General features: G+C 35.0%; 3 long non-coding RNA genes across 7 annotated transcripts in view; 1 reads left to right on the top strand and 2 right to left on the bottom strand.

The window, feature by feature from the left end:
• Positions 1–1,395: 1,395 nt before the first annotated feature.
• LOC135291112 (uncharacterized) lies at positions 1,396–14,095 on the bottom strand. The gene is made up of 3 exons (XR_010353979.1): positions 10,311–14,095; positions 7,941–8,023; positions 1,396–1,643 (listed from the first exon to the last, which is right to left on the bottom strand). It is a non-coding gene; the product is annotated as an uncharacterized LOC135291112 (long non-coding RNA).
• A 286-nt stretch (positions 14,096–14,381) lies between these two features.
• The window catches only part of LOC135290547 (uncharacterized), a 14,113-nt gene continuing 2,846 nt past the window's right edge, over positions 14,382–25,648 (top strand). Inside the window, exons 1-3 of one of the 2 annotated variants that reach the window (XR_010353309.1) lie at positions 14,382–17,558; positions 18,182–18,285; positions 20,366–20,466. This is a non-coding gene — a long non-coding RNA (uncharacterized LOC135290547). The remainder of the gene's footprint in view (positions 17,559–18,181; positions 18,286–20,365; positions 20,467–25,648) is intronic. The other variant, XR_010353310.1, reaches the window with a different exon arrangement.
• LOC135290548 (uncharacterized) overlaps positions 24,018–25,648 on the bottom strand; it is a 22,114-nt gene continuing 20,483 nt past the window's right edge. For all 4 annotated transcript variants that reach the window (XR_010353313.1, XR_010353314.1, XR_010353311.1 and 1 more), the window contains one exon: positions 24,018–24,507. This is a non-coding gene — a long non-coding RNA (uncharacterized LOC135290548). The remainder of the gene's footprint in view (positions 24,508–25,648) is intronic.

Here is a 25,648-nt window from a genome sequence, read left to right as displayed (position 1 = left end):
CAGATGATAAGGACCTAATACAATGATGTTTTTTCTTCCTTTTCTGTGTATCCGTCAATGGCAAAACAAACAAAAAAGATCTTTCAATTCCTTGTTCTAAGTATCTCCAATCTTGGCAATTCAGAGCATGATGAGTTTCCTAAAATAGAAGTTAGGGTAGTTTTAATCTATTAAAATATGTTGGTGTGAATGCTGCATGTCTACAATATAAATAACCTTTATCTTTAGATGTTTACATGAAAAAAATTAACTTTTTTTTTTTCAAATTTGAACAGGATTATTTTAAAGACACTGAAAAGTTTTCCATTTTTAAATAACAAATTATTTTAAAATTACCCATTTTCATGGACATTTCTTAGTTCAGTTGAAACACAAAGTGAAAAGATTTTGTTAGAAACTCATAATGATCATATTCAAGTATTTTCATATTCAAATTAGGTAAGTAGGATGCATAAATTGCATACATAAAAGGAATAAGTAGTTTCACACCTCATTTTCTAGGTACAGCACTTCCACAGAGATGGTGTTTCTCACAGCTGTGATTCAGAAGTCTGAGTTGGGTTAAGTTACCCAATCTTTTTTGTTCTTAACATGTGGTTTCATGCAGGTGCAATAGCCAGGCTGGAGAATTTTGGACTTTGATTCCTCAAATTACAAAATGCAAAAATGTACTTGAACTACTGTTGTACAGAATAAGAAACAAACAATTTTTTCCAGATTTCATTAAATAATCTAGCAGCAGGCCCACCAAATTTTCCCCATTTTCTTGTCATTTACTCTTTGACATGCTTTAAAATAAACCTGCAAACATATTTTTTTCCGAACTTCTGCCATAAAAATTTCTCAATAAACACAGCATAATTCTCAGTATTCCCACCTGTTTCTTCTAGAAAATTATAATTAATTGGGCAATGAAAGTTAAAAGTGAGCAAGACTTCAAAGCCAAAATATAATCCCTGTTCCAGCCTGCAATAATTTGATATTCACAATTTTTTTAATCTCGAACTTTTAAGATTGTGATTATGATTGATGATGATGATGATGACGATGATGATGATGATTATTATTATTATTATTATTGTTATTGTTGTTGTGGTTGTTGTATTGCTGTTACTGTTGTTGTTGTTTTTTGTTGTTGTTGTTGCTGGTTGTTGTTGTTGTTTATTATTGTTATTATTTTTACTATTATCATCATCATAATTATTGTTATTGTTGTTGGTTGTTGTTGTTGTTTTGGTGCTGCTGTTATTTTTATTTTTGTCGTTGTTGTTGTTGTTATTAGTCCACTACTCAAAGACATGCTTCCCTTTAAAAAGAACTTAATTATTCTGGATTTACATTTTGATGGGTTTCTTGACTCTAGACTCACACAGCCTTTTCATCTCTCTCTGTGACCCTATTCTCGACCACAAAATGCTAAATATTACCTTGTTTATTTTTTATGGATGGAGAAAACTTAGATTTTCCAGGCAGTATGACTGGTATTTAAAGATGTTTCCTGGTGGCTACAGTCATGATTCAACTCAAATAGTGAAAAAAAGCACTTCAGACTGTTCCATTTCCAAGACTTGAAAGTTGTTGGATGTCTCACAACAGAAATTTACTTTCAAAATAGCTCTTCTGGAGCTTTAAACTGTATCCTCCTGTAGTGAAGAGATAAAATATTGCCTTGAAAGGGAAACAGGAGTCTCCAGTTAATTTTTTTTTTAAAAAGTGTAAATGGAAAGCACTTTGTAAGGATAAAAAAATATTTTAAAAAAACCCAATCATTTTTAAACAAATACTTTTGATGTTATTTGTTGTCTTCCTCAGGTAAGAAAGTTTTATGTGTGTCTGTTACAGGCTAACCAGTTCTTTGGCTTGATATAGCACATTTTATTTTGGGATTAGAATATGGCTTTTATTATTTAAGAAGTAGGTGGAGCAGCAATAAAATAAATCATTTCCTTATTTTTACTGTAAGGTAGTAGCAGTGTCACCTTACACTTCTGTAAATGCTCCCTTGAGCACAGATTCTCTTTATAAAAATTAAGGTACTTTAATCAGCCTTCTTCAAGACAGAGATGTAGACTTCTTTTCACTAGAATTTCTAAAATTCTTGGGGACCAAAAGCAAAAATATTTCCATTTTATGGTGCCTATTGCTATTTTTATGCTGTTTGTCAATATCCACTTGGCTTCCTAATTTTGCTTTAAGTTCTCACTATGCAAATCAGTTTTTCAGCAGCAGAAACTATTAACTGTGATTAGTCTGTTTTTCAATCATTTACAACAATAGGCCACACAAAGTGGTTAGCACACAGCCATTAAAAAAAATAAATAAAGGAGGGTTTCCAAGGGAAGTTTTCAGTGGTTGGAACCTCTGAGAGATTTACAAAGTATGCTCTAAAATTGTAGAGATAATTCTAGTTCACAAGATCACTGTCAAAAACAAAATTAACAGGACTGATGGTGGATCAAAGCAAGAGATCAAACATCTCTCATTGACTCTGATTTGTTTTCTTTTTTATACAAATCTCTCTTTTTTTTGTTTTTGCAAATCAATTATGAAGTGGGAGAAATCAGAGGATGAGATTCCCAAATGATACCAAACAATACCACAGAAGACAGAATTTTATTTGGACTCTTTACGTGGAGCCTTTGCTACTTCTGATCTCCTTGAGCTGTCAATAACATCAAATATTTTATTCACTTAGTTTAAAATGTCTTTTCCTATGTCTCTAAAAAAACCCAAAACCTTCAATCAAACAAAGAAACCCAGCCAAAAACAAAACAAAACCAGAAAAAATCCTAATCAATAAACCAAAGCCATTAAGCAAACAAAAAAAAACTGCAATAAACAGAAGTTTAGCTATGAAACTGATATAATGGATTTACTGAACCAAAACTGTATAATATTATCTATAAGATATGTTTTCCCAATATTTTACAATTACAAGAATCAAATAAAAATAAAATAATGAAGTGAAATAATGAAAAAATAAGTTAAATAAGTGAAATAAATAAGTTAAATAATGAAATAAACAACTTTCCTTGTTTAAATCTGGTTGTTAAATTTCGCTTTAGTCTGTATTCTTTCAAGTTTTGCTTCACCATTAAATATAAAAAGTAGTTAAATTTTGAGCCTTATTTGACTCAGAATCTCTCACTTCTCAAAACAATTTTGGAGTTATTTGGTATCTTTAAATAAGTACTTATGAACAGAAATGCATTTTGGGGGGAAAATGCCCACTTCATTTCTGTAAGAAATGTGATGCACTTTATCACATCTCAGACTTCTTTTTTTAATCACATCTTAGACTTTTACTGTTTAACTATAAAAGTGTTTTTCAAATCAGGTCACAGGTGGAACTACATCTGATGGCAGCACTCAGCCAACCATACAGCTAAAGTTTTCAGAACAAATACAAAATAAATACTCTGTGTCCTTTAATCATCTTCCTCATGTGTCGAGCCATTGTTGAACTGATGGAGGTGAATGGGATAAATACATTTTAAACAAGAATAAAGACATTCATGGAAAGCACGTTCATTTTTTAAAATGATCCAGATGAAATACTCCTCTCAGGAAACCCTTAAACAATGTATGATTGACAAAGAAAAGAATCTTTTTGTCCCATTTCATTCTTTTCTATCTCTGAGATGGAAACACCCTCTAATGAATATATGTCCTGAAGGCAAATTGTGCATTTCATCAACCAGATATTTCCTCTTATTCTTAGTTTTGTTTTGGATTCTTTTTTCCTCATATTTTATCCACAAAACTGGGAGAGGGAGACAAGAGGGGCAACAAAGGCTGAGCACAAAAGTTCAGAGAAAAACATAAATATGGAGAAAATTGCTCCTTACGTGTGTGTCATTTGACCACACCTTTGCTAAAAGCTGTCTGTATATATAATTTTAGAGACAATAATAAGAGCAAGCAGAAGGCTATTTCACTCCTCTCAGTAAATTTTTGTCTTTGCCTTTTTTTTTAAAAAAAAAAAAAATCTCCTCTAGATCTAAGGTGGTTTTTTTGTTTATTTGGGGTGTTCTTTCAATAGATTGCCATGTCCTATGTTCCCCTTCCCAATCCCCCCTTAAAGCAGGAACAAATGACATATTTTCAGGAAGTCCTGGCAGTGGCATTGATAAACAATAACATAAGGAGAAAAAGGAATGGTGTGGCATAGTCCTCAGTAAAATTATTTTCAGTATTTAATACATAGCATTTTTTTTTCTGCCAAATCTGGAATTACGCTACATTAAAGATAATAAACAGAAATCACAGGTGTTGCCAAAGAAGAACATAAATTTCAAAACTACATCTTGAAAATATTGAAGTATTGGGGAAAAAAATAAAATTAACACATTGAAAGATTATGCCAGTCAGCATTCTTTTGGATATATTCTTTTTATTTTGGTTGACTTGGAAGAATCTCATTATCTAAAATATATTAAAAGATAACAAAATTACCCAAGTTATTTAAGAAATTTTTCTACAAATTACAATAGTTTTTTTATTGGTTGCCTTTGGATTTATGGGTAGAATTTTTCCAATACAGGGTGAACTGGGAAATCTAATTGTAAATGTAAAATGTAATGAGTCTAATCCTGTTATTTTCTGCTCTTATGTACCATTATAACCTAGTAGTCTCAAAATTACTTCCAAAATCTATGTATTGATTTCCTACTCAAGAGTTTTTACTTCTTGCTCAAATTTGAACTGGTCTGCATCAAGCAAAGTATTAGCAAACGTTATGTAACTTTATTATTATTAACTTCCATATTTAGCTCTTTTAACACACAGCAATATGGCACATTTTCAGTCTTCATTATTTTGTTTATTTAGATTTAATTTAAAATAGCACAGGAGTGGCATTTGCCATTCTATGGCATTTTAATGTGTTCTGCAACATGAGCCAGTCCTTGACAGACTTATTAAATGGCTCAATTTTGTAAAGTCCATTCTGACTCTGAGAATATTTTTACTTCATTCTCCTCAAGTTCCTCAAATAATACACATTTATAGAGTTTGAATATTTACAATTATTTTACTTGACTAAACATGCTGGTATTAATAATTTTACACATAAATTATTGTTATTTCTTTATCTGATTTTGTGGTTTCTATTGAATCAATGAGATCTGTGTCCTGCTTTTAACACAAAGCTGTAACAAACATTCTCATTATTTGCAGACCTTTCCCTGACACAAGCTGCACAACTGAACAACCCACTTTGCAATTATTGAACATTTTCTACAAGTCAATTCATATTTATTTTGTATTTTCATGGTAATGGATTTAGAATCCTAGAACATGAGTGGCTTGCATTCTCTATTGACAATTATTGTTATTATTATTTATAAGCCAAATAAATTATAATATCTTGGATCATCTTATGGGTATATTTCAACATGTGCAACTGGTTTTTACTTATGTTTTTGCATTGGTTTGGACTTTAACAGTTGTTCAGGTTTTTTTTAAATTAACTATATATTTTGAATAATGTCTTTTTCTTCATTTAACTTTTTAAAAATTTTGAAAAATATTTCATTACTTGTCTTTATTAGGACTTGCATGTGTCATGAGGTGATTCTATCTTTTGAGAGACAACCTCACTGGTAATATTCTAACATTCTATTGTATCTTCACACATTATGACAATATTTCTCTATATCTCTTCTTTCACATATAATGTCAAAACCAGATGCCAATCTCACTTCTCCTGCCTGCCAGAAAAGTAATAATGTGCTTGAAAAAGATAAAATACCAGAACTAGTGTCCAAGTTTATTCTAATCAAGTTAATGGCTCTTTGTAAAAGACAATAATGGCAGATTCATGCACTAGAAGGAAACTGTAAATAACCTCAGAAAGTTATTTTACAAATTAAAACATTTAGCTCTCAAAACAAAGAGGATGAAAAAACATAATTCACAGGAGATGTCCTTTTAGGAGTCAAGGACCAGACCTCAGTAAATCTTTGGGATTTGCAATCATTCAAAAATGTGAGAATTATATTTTTAGACTTCCCAGTATATACCATAAAGATCTGTGTGTAAGTTTTCACGTAAATATTTTCAAGTTTTGTGGATGAAAGTACTTAGATCTTTAACTACAACTGCAAATTTCTTCTAATTACCTGAAATTCGGCATACAAAAAAAAAGTTGGGCAGTAAAAATATACTTAAGATGTGCCTCAAATTCACATAAGAATTTCACAAAACATTAGAGAAGATCTGCCCATCAACTTTTGATTTATTTATTACAATTCCTCATAAAATTACAATAAATACAGTCGTATGAACAGCAAAGAAATGTCATGCCACAAATTGAAAGCTTCAAGATTCTTGGTATGTTGAGTGATGCTATGAGTTTTTCCATTTTTATTTCTTACCATCTCAAGGCAGTGGTGGCTTGGGAACTGTTTTCCACAGTTATTCTGGGGAATTTGGGTTATTCTCCCAAGTGAAGGGAATATTAGATGTGGTGGATGTGAAGCCAGTGTTGAACAGGCCAGTTCTTTGTCACACATATTTCACCTCAAATCTTGTCCAGCTCATAACCTCATGTGATCAAATCCATGAGAATTTGAAAACAGAGGCACCATTTGTCTCTGCTTTTGGCACGTCACATACAGACAACCAGCCTTTTGTATTTTACCTTTCTTCAGGAAGAACTCTGTCCATTCTCTGGATAGAGTTTTAGGAGTCCAAGAGTAAGAGATTACATGGGATACACTTGTATACAGACAAAGTGAAAATGTGGAATTTTTTTGTTAACACGTAGCCAGTCTGGGTGGTTCCATCTACTTATTTCAGTTATCTGGTTTGGAATATCTTTGTCAAAGAGAATAAAATTGAATCCCCAAAAGCTGGCTTCTCCTTTGTTACATCCTTGTTCATAAAGTGTTCATAGTTTATTCACCAGATTTATGCCTAAAATCAACAAAACATGAAAGCTGGATATGTTATTCTAATTTTTTTTTTTTTATTCTGGGGCAATGGGTTCAGCAGTGATTTGTAAGATTTGATTCTGATCCTTACTCTGCCCTGACAATTCCCACATCTGTGATATTTATTTGATTCCTTATACCAATATTGTCCTGCAACAGAGGACAAACACTTCTGTATATTATTGCTTACCCCCCTCTGTGAATATTTTACATTTACATTTACAATATTTTATAGGATTTGAATAGTGAGACACAAATGCATCTAGGCCTTGCCAAGAGCTATTTTTAGCTTTTCCTCTACTCTCAATTTCCTGCTAGGTGTATGTGACTGGAATTTAGCCAAAGCATGACTTATGCTGCAAATAGCAGCTGTGATTTAGGAATGATGACACCATTATTCTGTTATCAGTGATGGGCTCTCCAGTCATATAAATCTCCCCACAAGAGCAACAGAAGACATAATGGGAATATGGCTGTCCTAACTATTATGTCATTAAAATATAGAAGGAGAGGATGCTTAGTGAATAGGTGTTTTCTTTTGTGGAGATAGCATGAATCAAATCCATCTTTTACACTTAAAAAAAAGAATTAAATTACCTTAGAGGTCTCTTCTGGCAGTTGTACCATGTAAATAATTTACACAGATATTAATAAAATCTCCCTGGGTGGGACTTTTGGTGAGGAAGTCCAAGAGAACTGGTACTATCAAAGGGTGCAGCAAACTTTTTGGTTTGAGGAATGAGAATAACTTTATTATCTAGCACAAAAAGACATTTGGCACTTCTTTAATTTATCAAGATCTGCAACAGAATTTATGTGATTTTTTGATTTATTACTAGAATGTAAAAACTGTTTACTAGTGTGTACCTGCAAATTGTCTCAAAGTTCACCTGCCCATTCTTCTGCCATAGGACAAAAAAAAAAAACGTGCAGGTCTCTTTCATCCTTTTCCCTTTTGTCTTTTCTTTACAGCACAAAAAAAATTAATTCAGTAACACAATTTACCTTCCTCTCCTTTCAGTGCTCCTCTAATACATCAGCAGCAGAGATTTCACATGCACAGCCTGGTAATTTTCAGCTTTCTGGCACTGTGAAAATAAGACAGCTCTATACCCTGCTGCTGCTGATTTATACAGCAAACACCACACATTCCCTCAAAACAGATTAAAGGGTCTGCAAGCCTCTTTGATGGGCAAGTTCAAAAGAAAAATAGGCTTAGTATATCTTCTTCACCTGATAGACTAGTATACTTACTCAGGCTAAATGGTTTAAATATGCTGATTTGTCAGAAGCTTTAAAGTTGAAAAGAAGCCATGTTCAGCCATATTATGAGACTATAAACAGGGTTTATATATAGGATATTCCAACACGTTAGGCAGCTGTGAACTCATGAATCATCTCTGGTGCTATACAACTAATTAGCAGCCAGCAGGAGTGAGGTTTTTTGCAAATCAGGAAGGTCCTTGTGTCATTTCTCAAGCAAATACACAAGTAGAACTTATAAATCTTTTAGGTCTATTTAGATAACATTGAACTGTGCATAAACCTGAGGCTCGCCTGTTTCTTAGCTTCTCCTGCTTTCAGCACTCTTTGAGGTGAATGCCCTAAGAAAACACTTTAAAAGCTTATTTGGTTTATTTTGCTGTTATTAAATGTGATGTCACACAATTTGTTTAAGGAGCAGTTAAATTAATATGGAAGGTATCTGTAAGTTTTCACAAGGTACTTAAAAGTCTGTCACCACCTTTCCTAGTTTATAAATTAATGTCATTTTCAGTACTCCCAGATTATGGGCATTTTGACATTTCTTATCCAGATGATCATAAATTCTATTTCTAAAGTGCAGTCCTTATGACTCCATTAAAATGCAGACGTGTCAAATGGATAGTTACTGATAATAAAGAACAGAGAATCACAGAATTATTTAGGGTTGGAAGAAACCTTAAAGATCAGCTAAAGGTTCCCTCTTGGCAGAGACAACACCTTTCCCAGGTGAACAGGCCACATATTGTGGCACATCATCAAATAATTGAGGATGCCATATGTTACATTCTTAATGTTTGAATTCATCTTGTGCTGTTCTGATTTATTTCAAATAAATATAGAAGACAGGTGAGATCAAGAAGAAACCATTGACATTTTAAAAGCACTTGATCTGCTGTTAAATAATTTTGAGCTGGATATTTTCAAAATACTGCTCCTTCACAACTCTCTAGTTTAAATTTTAAGCCTTTGTGAGAAAAGTCAGAAATACAGTAGCATAGGTAAAATCTTACAATTTTGATGTATTTTACCCAAAGACAAAGCTATTTAGCACTTTAAATAAATTACTGAGACACTTTCCTGCTCTGCCAATTAATATATTTGGTCAAGTGGTGGACAGAGAGCAGAATGAGCTGAGTATTTCAGTGGAACTCCTTTTGATGACCAATAAAACCTGGAGAAATATTTAATTTCCTGCTTTTCCTTTTGGCTTTAGGAATGGAGTTTCCCAATCTCATCAGCATGGGAACTTCCTGTTCTCCATAGCTCTTTCTGCCATCCATAGCTCTTTCATCCCACCTAAACTCTGGAACTAAAATACCTGAGTGACACAAAAAGAGGCTTGTCCTGCCAACAGGGTGGTGCAGGAATGTCTAAAATTCTTTCAGTTCTTCAGGGTCTTCCCGTTTCCCTTAAAAGTTTTGGCTCCTGGGTCATTCCCAGGTTGAACAGGTGAGAGCAGTTGACATTCATGCTTGGAAACATGGTTAGAAAAATTATATTTAGACCATTATTGCACACCCTGTCAGAACACATTGACCCAAAGGCCAGAGGTTTACCCAGGAAGTCAGAAAACAATTTGTATAAGACTTTAATGGAAGGATAAATTTTGTTTCCTGAAAGAATTTGTTAGGAAAAACCCCATATAACTGGTATGCCAATTTGTGTAAGACATGGTCCTAATTAATGAGGGCTTTGCTGTGGGACTTCAGCTCAGCTGGAATGAGATATGAGATGCTTTTTTTCATGGAAATCAAATGCAAGAATAATGATTCAACCCTGAAAAATAAAGTATGGGGTTTTCCAGCAAGACAGCAGGATATGTAATGGGATAGTGCTCAGAAAAAATAAACTTACTGTAACTCTGTTCTTAGTGAGGATCAATAATTTCACACTTGCTTTACATATTCTATAGAAATTAATTTCTTGCACAAAGCACTGGACTTCTTGACTCCATTCTATTAGTAGCCACTTCATTATGAGGCAATTCATTGTGCTATGGAAATAAGACATTAAAATGGCCGAAGCACAGAAATTAATTTCTTTCAAATTTTTCTTTTCAAGAGCTTTGGAAATGGAAGAGTTTGCACCTGTTGCGTGTTTCATACTGACCTTGTGACACTTCTCTACATAATGCCTGAAGAGAAAAATCAATATTCAGTGAAATCTGGGAAGAAACATGCAATAAAATACAAGGATTTTTTTAAAATCCTTAAAGAAATAACAGTTTAATTGGGGGATAAGGTACATGCACAGGTCAAGATATGGAACTCTATTAAAAACTTTCAAGACACTCTTTTGAGAGTCAACAGCTGTGATGTACAAGATATAAATCCATATAATCCACATATCAGCACATTACAGCAATATTATTGTAAAAAGGGAATAAACAAGACCCAAGAGCCTGTTTAAAATTACAAAGCATCAACTTGAACATAAGGGTGGTCTAAATATTCTCCCCTTTCCTCCACCACAAAGTACAGAGAATGAAGTAATGAAATGAGATATATGGTACTGAACATAAAAACTGAGACATGACTTCCTTCCAAATGTAATTTATCACACCACCACAGTAAGAACAAATCTATGTATCATGAGAGATAAATAAAAGAACAGCAACAATAAAATGAGTCTTAGATCTCAATTTATTTCTGGCTTGCAGTTAAAGTTTATGAAATAGAGTTCCAGGCTTTCTTGGAGAAATTGTGGAGAAATGTTATTAAGCTACTGAAATTGTTCAAGAGTTGGGGAATAGACTGAAATCCACACATGGGATCACATTTGCATTCAAAGCTTGAACATCCAGACACCAGGTACCTCATCTTCCCAGAAATATTGCCGTTTTCCTCCTTTGAAATGGTCTCAAAGGCTTTTGCTACAACCACTGCAGCTCCCAAACCCATCTGATTATTTACTTGGTCCTGCACCATTTCTGACATATGAGGGAAGGCCAGGACCAAGACTTTTGCTAAGTGAAAGTTCTCCAAGGGATTTTGTTGCAGAGCAGAGAAAAAGTTAAAAGAAACACTTCACAAAGACAATTTGTATGTAAAAAGTCCCTTTTGTATGGGAAAACCTCCCTGCCTTTCAGAAATATTAAGAGATGCTGGGTGAACACCTAAATCTCCTCTTATTTAGGAAGGAAATTTTTCCAGAAGGGCATCCTGGAAGTGCCTGACTGCATCTTGAAGTGATCTCCAGGTCCTGTCTGGGAGCCTGGAAACCACTGAGCAGTGAGAAATTGCCTACACTGATCCCCCTTCCAGGGCCATCCCCTGATGCCAAAGACCAGAGCATTTCCATTAGCCCAATCCCTCAGGCAAGCAGGAAAAACACAAAGCTTTATTTTAAGGAGAAATTACTTTCTGGTTTTTTTCTTCTTCATGTATTCCTTTTTCTACCTGTTTTTGCCCCTCCTGTACCATCTAATTATTTTTAACACATCATTTTCATACCCAAATCGAAAAGCAAATATGCATCATATTGCTATGCCTTAACTCAAATGAAATCTGAAATATTAAGATTTTTGTTGGTAATAAAACCTTGTGGAAATCTTATAATAAAACCTTAAGGAAATTGTACAGGGAAACTGTTTGTTCTAGTGATTCTCAGACCACTGTAATTCTGCTACATTAAGATCAATATCTATCTAAATGTCACTTCTGAATGGTTTAAAATTATTCCCATCCATCATTTCTTGTATACTTACAGCAATTTCAAGTGAGTGTTTTCATAGCATTTTCTTGTATCATAAAAAATGCCCATATTTCTATGTATTATATGATATTGTGAAATAAAACTTGCTTCTATGTTATAGACTGCTTAAAAAATTCTTTTTGCCACCTGCAATGAAACACTTTCTTTAAAACACCATTTTTTAATAATTGTCTCTTTGCATTTCAATTTTCCACTGATTCTTACCACTTCAAATATAAATTATAGTGAACCTGCAATAGTGAAGTCACAGATTCATGTGCTTCATGCTTCTTTTTTCATGCAAAAGGCAATATTAAGTTTACATTTGATTGTTAAACAATGCTGGGTTTTTATTGCACTCAAAGCACAATGGGAGAGAAAATTCAGGGCCTTCTGAGAATGCTGATTTTTTGGTTCAGGCACATATTTATCTGTTATTGGTGAAGAACAGAATGTGTAGGGGTTTTTTCTTTCTTTATCAAAAGGATCACACATTTGTTCACCACTGTTAACATCCCCAAGTCCCTCAAACCATATTTACTTTACAGGGCAAAAATCAGCAGAGTGGAAATGACCCTGTGTGCAAATGTTCACAGTTTCTTAAAAACTCATTTTTCAGGAAAATTTGAAAGGAATTGTAGATTATACAATTCTACATGGAAATCTGTAGATTATAAGGTAAAGCCTCTAGAATTTTATATAAAATTTGTCAAAACTAGCATATTTACCATTGATTTTTTAAATCACTTTTCCCCAAACTTTTACCAAGGTGCATACACCCACCCTTAGAGAACAAACACTGTACATGCACTTTCAAACATCCTGATAAATATTTTAAATATATATTTTAACAATATTTAATTTTCCAGATGCACTTAACAACATATTTTTCTCATCTCAATCCAGACATCTTGATGAAGGCACCTTTGCCTCATTTATAGTCAGGTTAAAACAACAGCTTTACTCACCTGAAGCCTAAGAGTATTTTTACCTGTAGTGCCTGGTCACAAAGGATAATGAGATAACACTGCAGTTAACTTCACAGGTAAGGAGAGAGTGAAAAATAAGAGAATTATGACAATGACAGATTCCACCACTTAACTTTCTAATGGCTCTACAGTTAAAACAATTTACTTTTCTATTAAGAGACATCCATGTTATATATTCTGAAAAGTAAATTAGGAGGGAAAAGCTGAAGAGTCCCTCATAAAATTCTGATGCGAAATTGCATTTGGATTACATTAAAAATTTCTTAAAATTTCAATTTTAATAAATAATATGATATATTATTTGTTAAAATATTTAATATATGTTATAATAATGTTTATTATATTTTATATTATAATATATTACTTGTTAAAATTGAATGGTTTATTTTGAAATTTTAAATTGAGAAATTTTAAATTGAAATTGTTATTTTATAATTAATGTAATATGTTACCCTCAAAAATAAAGACGTAAAAAGTGTCCTTTCCATGGCAGGTGACCATACCCAAACATGCTCAGAAATATTTAGATGCCCTTATTCCTCTCTTCTAGTTTTCCAAACAGCAAAAATGGGTAAGCTAAGCATCTGTCTTCCATCTGTTTTCAAACTTTTGGCAAAAAACCACAATTTTATAAGTGCAGAATATTAGAAGAACTTTTTAAATGGGACCAGAAGGCATTGAAGGGTAACCAGTAATGGCTGAAGGGTAAAAAGCCTTTGGAGATGGACTGGGATAAAGTCAGAAGAAGCTGCTTATAGAACCATAGAATCCCAGGATGGTTTTGTTTGGAAGGGACATAAATCCCACCCAGTGCCACCCCAGCCATGTCAGGGTCACCTTCCCCTGTGCCAGGCTGCTCCAGCCCCAGTGTCCAGCCTGGCCTTGGGCACTGCCAGGGATCCAGGGGCAGCCCCAGCTGCTCTGGGCACCCTGTGCCAGCCCTGCCCACCCTGCCAGGGAACAATTCCCATTGCCAAGATGCCAGCCAGCCCTGCCCTCTGGCCCTGGCAGCCATTCCCTGGGTGCTGTCCCTGCAGCCCTTGGCAATTGTCTGTGTCCATCTTCCCTGCAGCCCCTGCAGGCCCTGCAAGGCCGCCCTGAGCTCAGCCCAAAGCTTCTCCTGCCCGGCTGAGCAATGGCAGCTGTGCCAGCCTTTGCTGCCAGCAGAGCTGCTCCGTGCTCTGCCCAGCCTGGAGCCTCCTCCGGCCTGGCTGCAGCAGCTCCAGCTCCTCGCTGGGCTGGCCCAGGGCTGGGGCAGCTCTGCAGGTGGGCTCTGGCTGAGGGGAGAGGGGCAGAATCCCCCCTGCCCTGCTGCCCCCGCGGGGCTGGGCCCAGCACAGGCCTCTGGGCTCTGGGCTCGGCCAGCCCAGCTTTGGGGTCCCAGCACAGCCCAGCCCAGCTTTGGGGTCCCAGCCCAGCCCAGCTTTGGGGTCCCAGCCCAGCCCAGCACAGCTTTGGGGTCCCAGCCCAGCCCAGCTTTGGGGTCCCAGCCCAGCCCAGCACAGCTTTGGGGTCCCGCTCTGTCCCATTCTGTCCTTTCTGATGGATTCTCACTGCACCTCTGGGTCCTCAGCTGATAAACTGCAGAACTTGGATGTAAAGTTCTGGCAAACAGACAAAATAAACAGGTCTGCCCTGGGGCGACCCAAATCCAGAGTACAGAGTGGCTCTGCACCATCCCTACACAGTGTTTGCTGTCATGAAATGTGAAGATTTATTGGATGTGTCCAATGTACTATTATTGGTGATTCCATTAGCTGGCATATATGTTCTGTTACTTCATTGGGTAGAAATGTAGAAATGTCTTTCTACACTGATAATTGCAAACGATTATACAGTAATAAGCAATTAAGTAAGCAATCTATAATAGTGCACGTTAATTTGTACTAATTGATGCACTTGCCTCACATATCCACAAAGATTTATTATTAAATCTAAGATTCCCTTCTGTATTATTTATTGCCACTACATTAATTTGAAAATATAGAAACTGAGGAAAAATATTTGAAACAGAAACTTTGCAAAGGTTTTCAAATACTTATGTAGGAATAAAACTATTTTAATTGGAAAATATTCTCTTTAAAGTTGGGAATATTCACGTTTGTATGTCAAGCATTACAATTTCAGAACTATTGCTCCTCTTCTTACAACTACTGAAATAAATAATCCTAGCCTTCCTTAACCTGATAATTATGAAGATTTAGTGGTTTATCTTTCACTAAATCCTTATTACTTATCTCCCATATAATCATTTTATTTCCCAGAACTGCCCTTCTTGGTTAATAAAACTGAGGTTATTATCTTTATGATTCTCACATTATTTTAAGCAGTACCTCTACTGTCATTAACTCTTTCACTCACCTTTAGTAAATATATTGTTTTTAAAAAAACTTCTGTAGACATTTCATAATCTTTTCAGGTTTTATTGAAAATGTCTCAGAGCTTTTTTTTATTTAAATTTTAATCTTTAGGTATTAAAAATATGTCAATCTTCATTTGTTTTATGTTGAAAGGGTGTGAAACGTTGATCTGTGTTTTCCACTTTTTAAATCTGTCAGCTTTTATTTTAAGGGTGTTAAACAGCTGCCAGTCGTATCTAAACTATTTTATGGGATGACCTAAACCAATGTAATTGCTCAAATGTCTTTCCAGGATATTCTCAATATCTGTGTTTCAGTTGAGTTGAAGGTTACAGAAGGGAAAACTGCTTTATATTTTTCTTTACAAGTATCCATTGTCCCCCTTTTTTGATCCTCATAAATCTTTCTAATTTAATTTTGATGAAGTTTAGGGTTCAGAAGAAAACAATAAGAATTTATTGTCCTTTCACTGAATATTACAGTCCAGGTTATAAACGCTGTAGGTTATCATGGCTGCAATGGTGAATTAAAAAATACAGGCAACGGCTAAAATAACTTGGAAATTATTAACAGATTACTTGAATAGACAAAGAAACAAAGAAAATGAACCATTTGAAGTATCTTGTTAACTTTTGATTTTTTTCCCTTTAAGAAAATTTAGCATTCAATTAAAACATCTTCATGAAGACGGCTTCCAATTCATTCTGTTTCAATAAGTCAAATAACCTTTTTTCACAGGGGAAAAATCAAGAAATTTTTCAAGTTCACTTTTTTTTTTTTAAGAAATATTTTCTTGCCATCACTTCAAGACTAAGAAAGGAAACTTCATAATCTCTCTCATTAAACTTCATATTCTCTATTTCATGGTGCAGAGTAGTCATGGCTGCATCAAATAGGCAAGCAAGTTCTTGGCTAGTGCAAAATAGATGAGCAAGCACTGAAAACAGCTTTTCCTTCAAGTTACAGCTGGTTTAATGTTTCAAAATTTCTCCACATAAAGCAAAAGAAGGCTTGCATTGATTTTGAATACTCAAAGCTGGGGTTAAAAGTAAGCCACTAGAAAAGTTTGGATCTGGGAGTCTCAGCAGCCTCCATTTCCATGAATAATGTCCCTGGTGATAGCAAATAACAATATTTTAAGCAGAAAGCTGCAATATTTGACATTGCCTATCTACACAGACATAATCATCTGAAATAATTCTGCAGGCAATCTGGGAAATGCCACCACACTAAAGGTTAATTAAGCAGTAAGACATGACAAATCATGACACAGTGCAAATCTGTACATACCTCAGGAAGACAATGAGACAGAAGGTAAAGCAAAATTACTCTGGTGCACCAGAGCTATTTATTTATGAGAATTAATGCCTGTATATTTTTTTTATTATTTTTTTAATTTTGAGAAAAGGCTTTCAATTATCCACCTGAGGTATGTAAGTACATAGGTAAAAGGATGGAGGAAAATTTGAGCAAACATCTTAAGAGGGTTAGACTACAATTCTGAAATGATACCACCATGAACTATAGAAGCAACAGGATTTTGGGCAAAAGGACAACATATCAGAGTGCAGAAATGCTTCAGATGGTGGAAAATCTACTACAAATTAATGACAAATTGCACTGGTTTTCCTTTCTCTTAAAGCACAGGAAGATACCCTGTGCCCTTACAGCTAAAATCAAATGCAGAAGCATCCACTGGAGTAACACTGGCCCAAGTGCTGGCCCATGGCACAGAAATATTGTCAGATATTTCTGCAGTAGGAATGAAAACCTCAAACCAGTTTCCCAGTTTCAGACTGCAAATGAAATTTTCAAGCACTCAATCGCTTGTGACATAATGATTTGATTTTTTTCTTAATAGAGATTTTGATTGCAACGCCATTCTCCACCTCTAAACAACCTCATGTGATGTTTTAATTTTAATTAAAAGGCACTCAATTACAATCATAATCCACCACCCAAGGTTTCCTGCTAAGAAGAAAGAATTTGTCAGTCAGAAAGAGCAGGCTAAACCAGAAATCCTGTGGTGAAGCTGGTACAGCAAAACTTAGCCAGATGCAGTTATTTTAAATGACTCTAAATTATTTCAATTTGTTTATAACTAATTTAAAACTCATTCTCAGTGGTAATTGCATTTTATATGATTATACCACAGCAAATTAGTATGTATTAAATCTCTCTCAATTCCAAAACAGCTGAGCTGTTGTTTGATCACTACTGTAAGGATGTGTCGAAAGGAATTTGTTCTTTAAAGCTGTGAAAAAAGAGAGAACCAAAGTGTCTTCGGAAGGATGGGCAAGTGATGAAAACAAAAGGTAGGGAACCCCTGCCAACAGCTTTTTTTGAACTCTGACCAAATAATATAAGCACTTATTCTCCTACCTGTGCGTCATGGAAAAATCGTTTTTCATGCCCTTTAATTTTTTATTTATTTGGAAACTACTTAGTGTTTCAAATTCTTTCCACTCTCAATCTGACAAAATATAATAAAACAGAGGGTTTTCTTGCTGGAATAAAATTATTTGTACATATACTGAATATTCGTGTTTCTGTAAAAACAACAGATTTTGTTTCAATGCCTTCATTTTTTTAATACCAACGTATGTTTTGAGGATTAAAAATTATTTAAAACCAACCATAGATCTTCATACTAAAAATATCACCTGGGAGGATTTGTCAAAATATAGACTAAAAAATATAAAGTATGTAATAAAAAATATAAACTATATAATAAAAACTCTTCCATTAAAGGCATGCAGATTATACCCAAACAGAATGTAATCAAAAGAGATACTTTTTGAATTATATATATTTATAGGAAGTTTAAATGCAATGTAATATACTTGTTTAAAGTGCATCTTACAATAACATTCCTTCTCTTTCTCGCACCTAAAATAACAATGAGGTTTTGAGAAGGTGAATTAATTTTTCTTCACAGACTGAGTCATGTTTTACGCTGTCCTCTTGTCTGAAGAATATTTGAACCACTTCTGCTGGAAAAGGAGCCTTGTTTGCAGCCTGTGTCATGTTGGGAGAGAAAAAGTAAGTTGACTATGGGTAAAATTTGAACTGTGCAAGAAAACATTATGAAAATGCATTGATGCTGCAAAGATATTTTCAAATGCCATTGGCACAGGGTGCCCAGAGCAGCTGGGGCTGCCCCTGGATCCCTGGCAGTGCCCAAGGCCAGGCTGGACACTGGGGCTGGAGCAGCCTGGCACAGGGGAAGGTGTCCCTGCCATGGCTGGGGTGGCATTGGAGGGGCTTTGGGATCCCTCCCCATCCCAAACTGTTAGCATTCAGGAACACATAATCACGGAATGATTCTATGCCGGTGATTTTATTGAGGAGTGGGTGTCAGTGGTGTACAGACCCAAATCTGACTCTGACATGGTTTTGAGCTGAATGTGTTTTATATTCTATCATTATATAACTTACATATTAATTATTAAACCAACATTGTATTGTATACATTGTTGTATTGTATACATTGATTCCATCCACGCATGGATTTCTTGTGATCCCCAACAAACCCCGAACACAGTTTCTCATGAGTCTTCTAACAATTAAACAATAATTATATCTAATCACATCTAACGATTGTATAATTTTTCATATATTGATTAGACAGGTACAGTTTCACATGGCCCAACAAATGCAAGGCCTAGCATTTCCCAGGGCCTGCCCTTCACATTTCCCCAGGGCCTATTACGCCTAACTCTCTTTCTAACTCCCTAAATTTTCTATGATTTTAAAACCTTTTTACTTTCAAAACTAGTGTGCGATTCTGTAGTTTTATAATAACTGAGTCACGGGGTCTTGTGTGAATACACCACATGTAGATTCCTAAAATCTAAAAGTCTCTGTTAAACCCGTGTCTCCTTGGACGTCCACCATTTTGAAAGGCCTGGCAATTTCCTGCCACGCCTGATACCAGCTTTTTAAAGGTGTGACTTTTCAGGGGTCTTCTTTAAACGAATGCCTGCTTGTAGGGCTGTCTCTTCCTGCCTTTGGCTAGATTATTTGCTTTTCTGGTGGTATTATGGACTTAGGAATTCTCACGAGCTACCCTGGCCTTTTCCAAAAAGGATATTTCTGCTTATTTCAGCATGGCCTCAGTAGCTGCTGAAGACAGTCATAGACTCACTGGAATCTTTTCCACCATCTGTCATTTGTAATTTCCAGGGTTTAGTGTTTCCCTGAAGAAAAATATCTTCTACCGAGTCCTGCACTTTGAAACAATTTTTTGTTGCGTAGATCATCCTCGATTCCCTCTAAGCTTTCAAAAACTCTGTATCCATTCTGACAGATAACTGCACTTTTTAACCACTGCTGTCATTCCTCAGCAACATCCTTGGAGAACTTGATGGAGCACAGAGCACGAATGATCTTCCTTCCTAATCCATCCTTAACACCATATTTATATCCAAAAAAGCAGTGATGTGTTCAGTAGCAAAGGGCATTCCCAGGAGGATTTAGAACAAGAGAAAGATGATCCCTTTCCTGCTTTTTATCAGAATAAGTAACCACGTGCAGCAGAGGGAGCACTACCTCCAATCCAAATTATTTTAAAAAGTAAGCATTCGTGTTCAAACATCCTGCCTGACATTCACTGATGTTGTTGCACAGATTTCTACACCATCAGAAATCAGAATGGCTTCAGTTTCAGAGACTGAATTCTGCACTTTAGAAAATCTGTGATTAACAAAAAAAAAATTAAAGCACTTTTCAGAAAAAATAAACAAACAAGCAAAAAAAACCCCAGAAATCCTAAAAATGAAAACCAAAAAAACCAAACAAACATCCCCCAAAGGAAAAAAAAAAAAGGTATGAGAAATTGTTTGCTAAAGGGTTAATACACTTTTTTAATACACTTTTGAGGAATGTCAGGCAGGAGATGCCTGAAAAGGAAGGAATCATTGTTTTCAAAATAAACAGGTAAGAAAAAATAATATCACTGAATCTGACACTGCACAGATATGTGCAATAGCTCAGCTATCACCATTTATTTAAAAATATATTAAATCTCTGTATTTATTCTATGTACTGCATACTCTGCTACCAAACTTTAGGAACACTGCTTTATGTTTTCATTATAAAAATATTGCTTCCTTACTGACAGGTAAATTTGATCACAGGACCAGCCCCTGTGACAGGTGGGTGCCATTGCCATTCTTGCCCATCAGAACAGAACTTGGCTCATGCACAAGAGATAAATTAAAGGTTAGCACAGAAAGATCTGCTATTTGTGTCAAATTTGAGAAAAACAGACTGATTTCCTACTATTTCTTGCTTTGCCTGATAGACCAAAAAAAAAAATTTCAGTCCTTCGAGTCTCCTCCCTTGTATCTTTTGTGCTCTGATGATTCCAGCTGTCTCTAATTATTCTGCTCTGAGTTTTTTTTCTTGGCTGTGTCATAAGAAGTTTCTAATCTGTTGCTTTGAAACACAAATTTAAAGTCAGTTTTAGCTATTGCCATGATGCCAATAAACCTAAGGCAGATGATACATTTCTATAGCCAGACAACCATTCAGAAATAACAAGGAAAGAATAAAAAAAATTAAACAGAAGAAGACAGATCCCAAGCAAAAATTTAACTGTTGGGAGATTTAAGGCAATTAAATAAATAAAATAAGTCTTCTGAAAATTGAACTTCAGCTTTCACTGGAAACTTCTACACAAAAGTGATTTGGAGAAGAAATTTTTAGTTGCCACCATCAGCAAAATAAAAGTTGGCTACAAAGTAATTACAGAGGGATTTTAAGATTCTGATTGAATTAAATCTGACTAAATTCTGTGCTGATAATTTAAAATTATTTACATAGGGAAAAACCCAAACTTCTAGGTAGTTAAGGGATCTGAGTGACCTACTCCTCCTAATGAAATATAAAATAGAGTTTAAGTAAGTAATCCTATGAAAATGACACCTGAATGTAAATATATATAAAACTTATTAAGAATTTAAGGAGAGCACTACATGAGGTAATTTATCTGCATCTTGGGCCTCAACATGAACTTCAGTGCTTGAAATTAATAAATACCCACTAAACTTGGTTTATTTCCAAACACATCTTTGCATAATTACGTTTTTTCATGGTGGTATCCTCCTCCTCCCAAGTTATTTACGGAAAATTAAATCTAACCAACTAGAGAGCTTCTCCCTTCCTTTCAACATTAAAAAATATATACTTACTTTTCAATGGGAGAAAAAACCCAACCCCCTCTTGCAGTTAAAAAGAGTAATTCTTCTTTTCATGACTGTATTTTGTCCCCAGACCAGGTTTTTCAGCTCAGAGATTTTGCTTGTTTGGGACATAAATATAAAAAACCAGGCCCTTTGGACTAAATCTGGCCTTTTAATTACATCTATGAAGATAATTTTACACTCTAACCAGCATTAACTAAGTGAACAAATATTTCAGGTTGTTAAGAGTTACGTAGTCAATAATTGTTAATATTTGTTAATATAATAATATACATTAGCTACCTATGACTGGCAAATTAACAGGTAAAAATCTCAATAAAGACAAGTAATTTTTATTTACATAACAAACATAAAGCACAAATGTTAATTGTGTACTTTAGATCATAAAGAAGTTTTCCAGGTTTTCCTCCATAGCAAGCTGTCCTAAAGTTTTCATTAAAAGAAATGAAAAATGAAGGGGGGGGGGGAAAAAGATTCCAGATTTAATGCTGAAAAAAAACATAGCCCAGGAAAATATTTAAATGGATAATTCACACAGAAAAATACAGAATGTGTCATATATTCTTGCTCATTGCAAAATGAGCAGCATTTTGATCTGTAGCCAAAATGGGTTTACAGGCAGGACATCTTGTCTGTTTCATATAATCTGTGACATTCTTATGGAAAATTGTCTTCTGCTCTGGAACTGAAGGCTGAAATAAACTGCTTTTGTATTTAAAATAAAAAAAAATATTTGCTGCTGCACTTCCTTTACTGTGCACTAGCTACTGGAGAATGTACAAGTGTTGTGTAAATCTAATTTTTCAAAATGTTCTGATCAGAACAAGGTATTCCTTTGCTTGTAGAGTTTAATGTTCCTCAAGTTCTAGAGTGGCTGGGTCTGGACAGCTGTCAAAACATAAACACAGCAGAGAAAGGCATTGCTTATTTCTTGGCAATTTTGGGATTTTAGGCGATTTCACCATCTGGAGTCAAGGAGTTAAAGATGTTTCCAATATTCCAACTAAAAGCAAGCATTTGAGTTTGATACTGACTTTTCTTCTCCTAAGCAAAAGTAAATGTTACATTTGCTGCTGCTTGATCTGCCAGGAACTGCAAATACTTGTTCAAGACTACATTTTAAGCTTTGCTGCCTGAATACCCCATGGTTTTCCCCTCATGATCCAGGTCAAATTCAGCCAAAGATTCCTCAAGGATTTTTCACAAGATCTCTCACAGAGCACAGTAAAGATTTAGAGACCTAATTTTAATTTTTTTTTTTTTTTTCTGTAAGCTTGGGGTTATATCCCATAAAAGTTGTGTTTTCTTTCACCTTGAAATAAACTCATGCTGCAAGTCCAGAAAAAAATAAAATCTGTGCATAGTTAAAAGTAATTTGCTTTTCAATATTTAGCTCTTTTGCGCCTACATTAAAAGATAAATTCTTCATTTCCATCCAATGCATTTATACAGGAAATCTAATTAAAAAAAAAAAAAAGCCTCCACATTCAGACCCTATTTCTGATGTGAATTTTATGTCTCTAACTAACATTTACTTTCTGCAAAATGTGTCCTGCTTTTGACAGACATCTGACAGGAATATTAATGTAGCATTTAAACCCGTTATTCTGTCCCAAACATCACTGTGACAGTGTTTGTGGAATCACTGCAGGGAAAAACTGCCTTAATTACATTATTGTGATGCAATTACAAAAACAATTACATAATCAGTGATGAATCCATAAAGACTTCAAAAAGTAGACACAATGACATTGGGCAACCAACAGCAGCAAAAGGTGTCCAAGAAAAATAAACTTACATATTTTGGTGTTTAGAAACTTAGGAAAGGTCCTCCTGAAACCTCCTGGAGGTATTGGAGCATCTTCCTCCATCTGGTCCCCACTGTGATGCTTTTAAAACTTCACTGACTGACCCTTAAACGTTTCTGTAATTTCTTTAATCCGCTTTTTACTCTTCATTAAAGAGGCACAAACCCATCCATGGTTAAAGCAATAACACCTACACCATGCAAAGGAAGATCTCAGTGCCTATCTGAGCTTTTTTTGTGAATCCTCCTGGTCCTGCAGGGTTAAATTTTCTGCAGGATGTTTGGTTCATTATGTTTCATAAGTCTCACTAGAAGTCAGATTTTCTGACACCAGGTTTTATCTCTGTGAAGATTCATGTACCTAAGCTTTGAGTTAGTCACCTTATTTAGAAAAAAAAGGTTTGAAATCAACATTATTAAAAGAAACTTATTTATTTGCAAAAAATCCAACCAATATGTTGGGTGTAAGATAAAACAAACAAACCAAAAAAAAAAAAAAAACCCACACAAAACAACAACAACAACAGAAAAGGCAACTAAAAAAACCCAAACAGATGAAGTTAAGAAACAAATCTAATGAAAACTGAGAGCTAAAAAAAAATTTTAAAAATTGCAAATCTAATACATCGTGATTTTCTGGCCAGATTTTCAACCCTACTTTCTGCACAAAACCTGTATTTTTTGTGTTGTCAAAATGACTTCCCAGGTACTATGGAAATATTATTACAATCCTTACACATGGAAAAGAGTTGGGTTATTTATTGATCCTGCTGTCCTTTTATGTCCTAACAGTTGACAGAAATGACAGTGATATTATAAATTAAATCAGTAATCCCAGAGGAGGGGACTACCTAGAACCCACGGTTAGTTCCAGCCTTTCTTCTGCCTCACTGCTACCTAAAAATGTTCTGTGGTAATTTAAGCACCATTTCTTGTGATTAAATAAAAAGAAGGCCGAATTAAGAGTACGCGCTTTTAATATTATTTACTTTGTAATCATTACTGAAAAGCAAAAAAATTTCATCACAACACATCTATTAGCATAGAACATAAATGCAGGGAAGATAGAGAAGGAGCATTCTGTTCAATGAAAGAGAAATATGGCCCTGCGTTTTAGCATTCCATGTCCAATAGTTTTGCTGCCTCTAAGAAGTCAGATCAGTACATTGATTTATTTGGATTACATTTCAGTTTCCTCTAAATTTCTGTTCTTCTTTTTCCTGGTCCTCTGAAGGCTCCATGGGTCAAGACCTGGAAAACAGATAAGAAGTAAAAAACTCAAAAAATTTAGGCATGGAATAAAACTCTATTTTAATCTCAGTAATATCATATTACACAATGTCAGACATCAGTGATGGAAGCATTATATTAAGAAAGCCACTGCATATGAAAATACCAAGGTCTGCATCACACACCCAGCTGCCATGCAAATGAGCAATTTGTTTAATTTCCTCTTGCTGGTGAGCAAAACAAAAATGCTCTCATAATGTCCAACATAATTCAAAACCCTAACTTTCATTTCATTCTAGTCTGTTTTTCTTTCCTTCTTTTGAGTACAAGCCCCCCTCCCAAAGCCCAAATATTCCCATTAATCACACAATATTGCTAATGTGGTAGATGCAGCCACCAATTCCTCATTTCCTCAGCTCTGGAGGAGAAATTCACTCATTTGAGAAGAGGAAAAACATGTAGAAAGAACTTCACCACCTAAACTAGATTTTTTAAGGTGGGTTTGGGTACTTAGGATCAGAGTCACCATTCTCTGAGTTTTGCTCAGTTTACCTCCAGCTGTCTTTACTACTGATGTGTAATTCCACATGTGAAGTGCACTTAGAAACAATTCCCCCTTCAAAGTGTGCCCAGGTCTTATCCAGAAAGCAGACAGCACCTTGTTGACAGAAGTTTTAACCCACAAAGCTTAATATGCAGCACAGAATTTATCTCAGAATGCAATTGTTTGTGACCTGGCTTTGTCAAAAAATTACTGCGGTGAGGTCTGCATGATAGTTTCAGGGGTAGAACTCTTCCTTGCTTGATAAACCTTGATTCCTGCCCTGAAAAAGCCGGGCAGTACCCATTTCCTAACTCAGAAAATATTTTCAGCACTCCAGATGTTAGAAATAACATTTAACAGCAGAGACCACAGCACTGTGTGGACTGCACAAGGCTGAGCCAGCTCAGTGCTGCTTTGACTAACACAGACGTATCCTGAGGTTTCAGTAGGATTGCTTTATTAGGTATATAAGGCCTAAAGTCAGGCATGTACAACAATAGGTCTTTAACACATACAAATCTGCTTTAGCTGTAGCAGAACATAGCCAATATTGAATAATTTATGCCATACCCACAACCATTTCATTACTCTTCCTTTTCTGTAATTATTTCCTGCTCA

The sequence above is a fragment of the Passer domesticus genome, chromosome Z (assembly GCF_036417665.1).
Source record: "Passer domesticus isolate bPasDom1 chromosome Z, bPasDom1.hap1, whole genome shotgun sequence".
NCBI lineage: Eukaryota > Metazoa > Chordata > Aves > Passeriformes > Passeridae > Passer > Passer domesticus.
The sequence above is the reverse complement of the archived record's forward strand: the minus strand, read 5'-3'. Positions and strand labels throughout refer to the sequence as shown.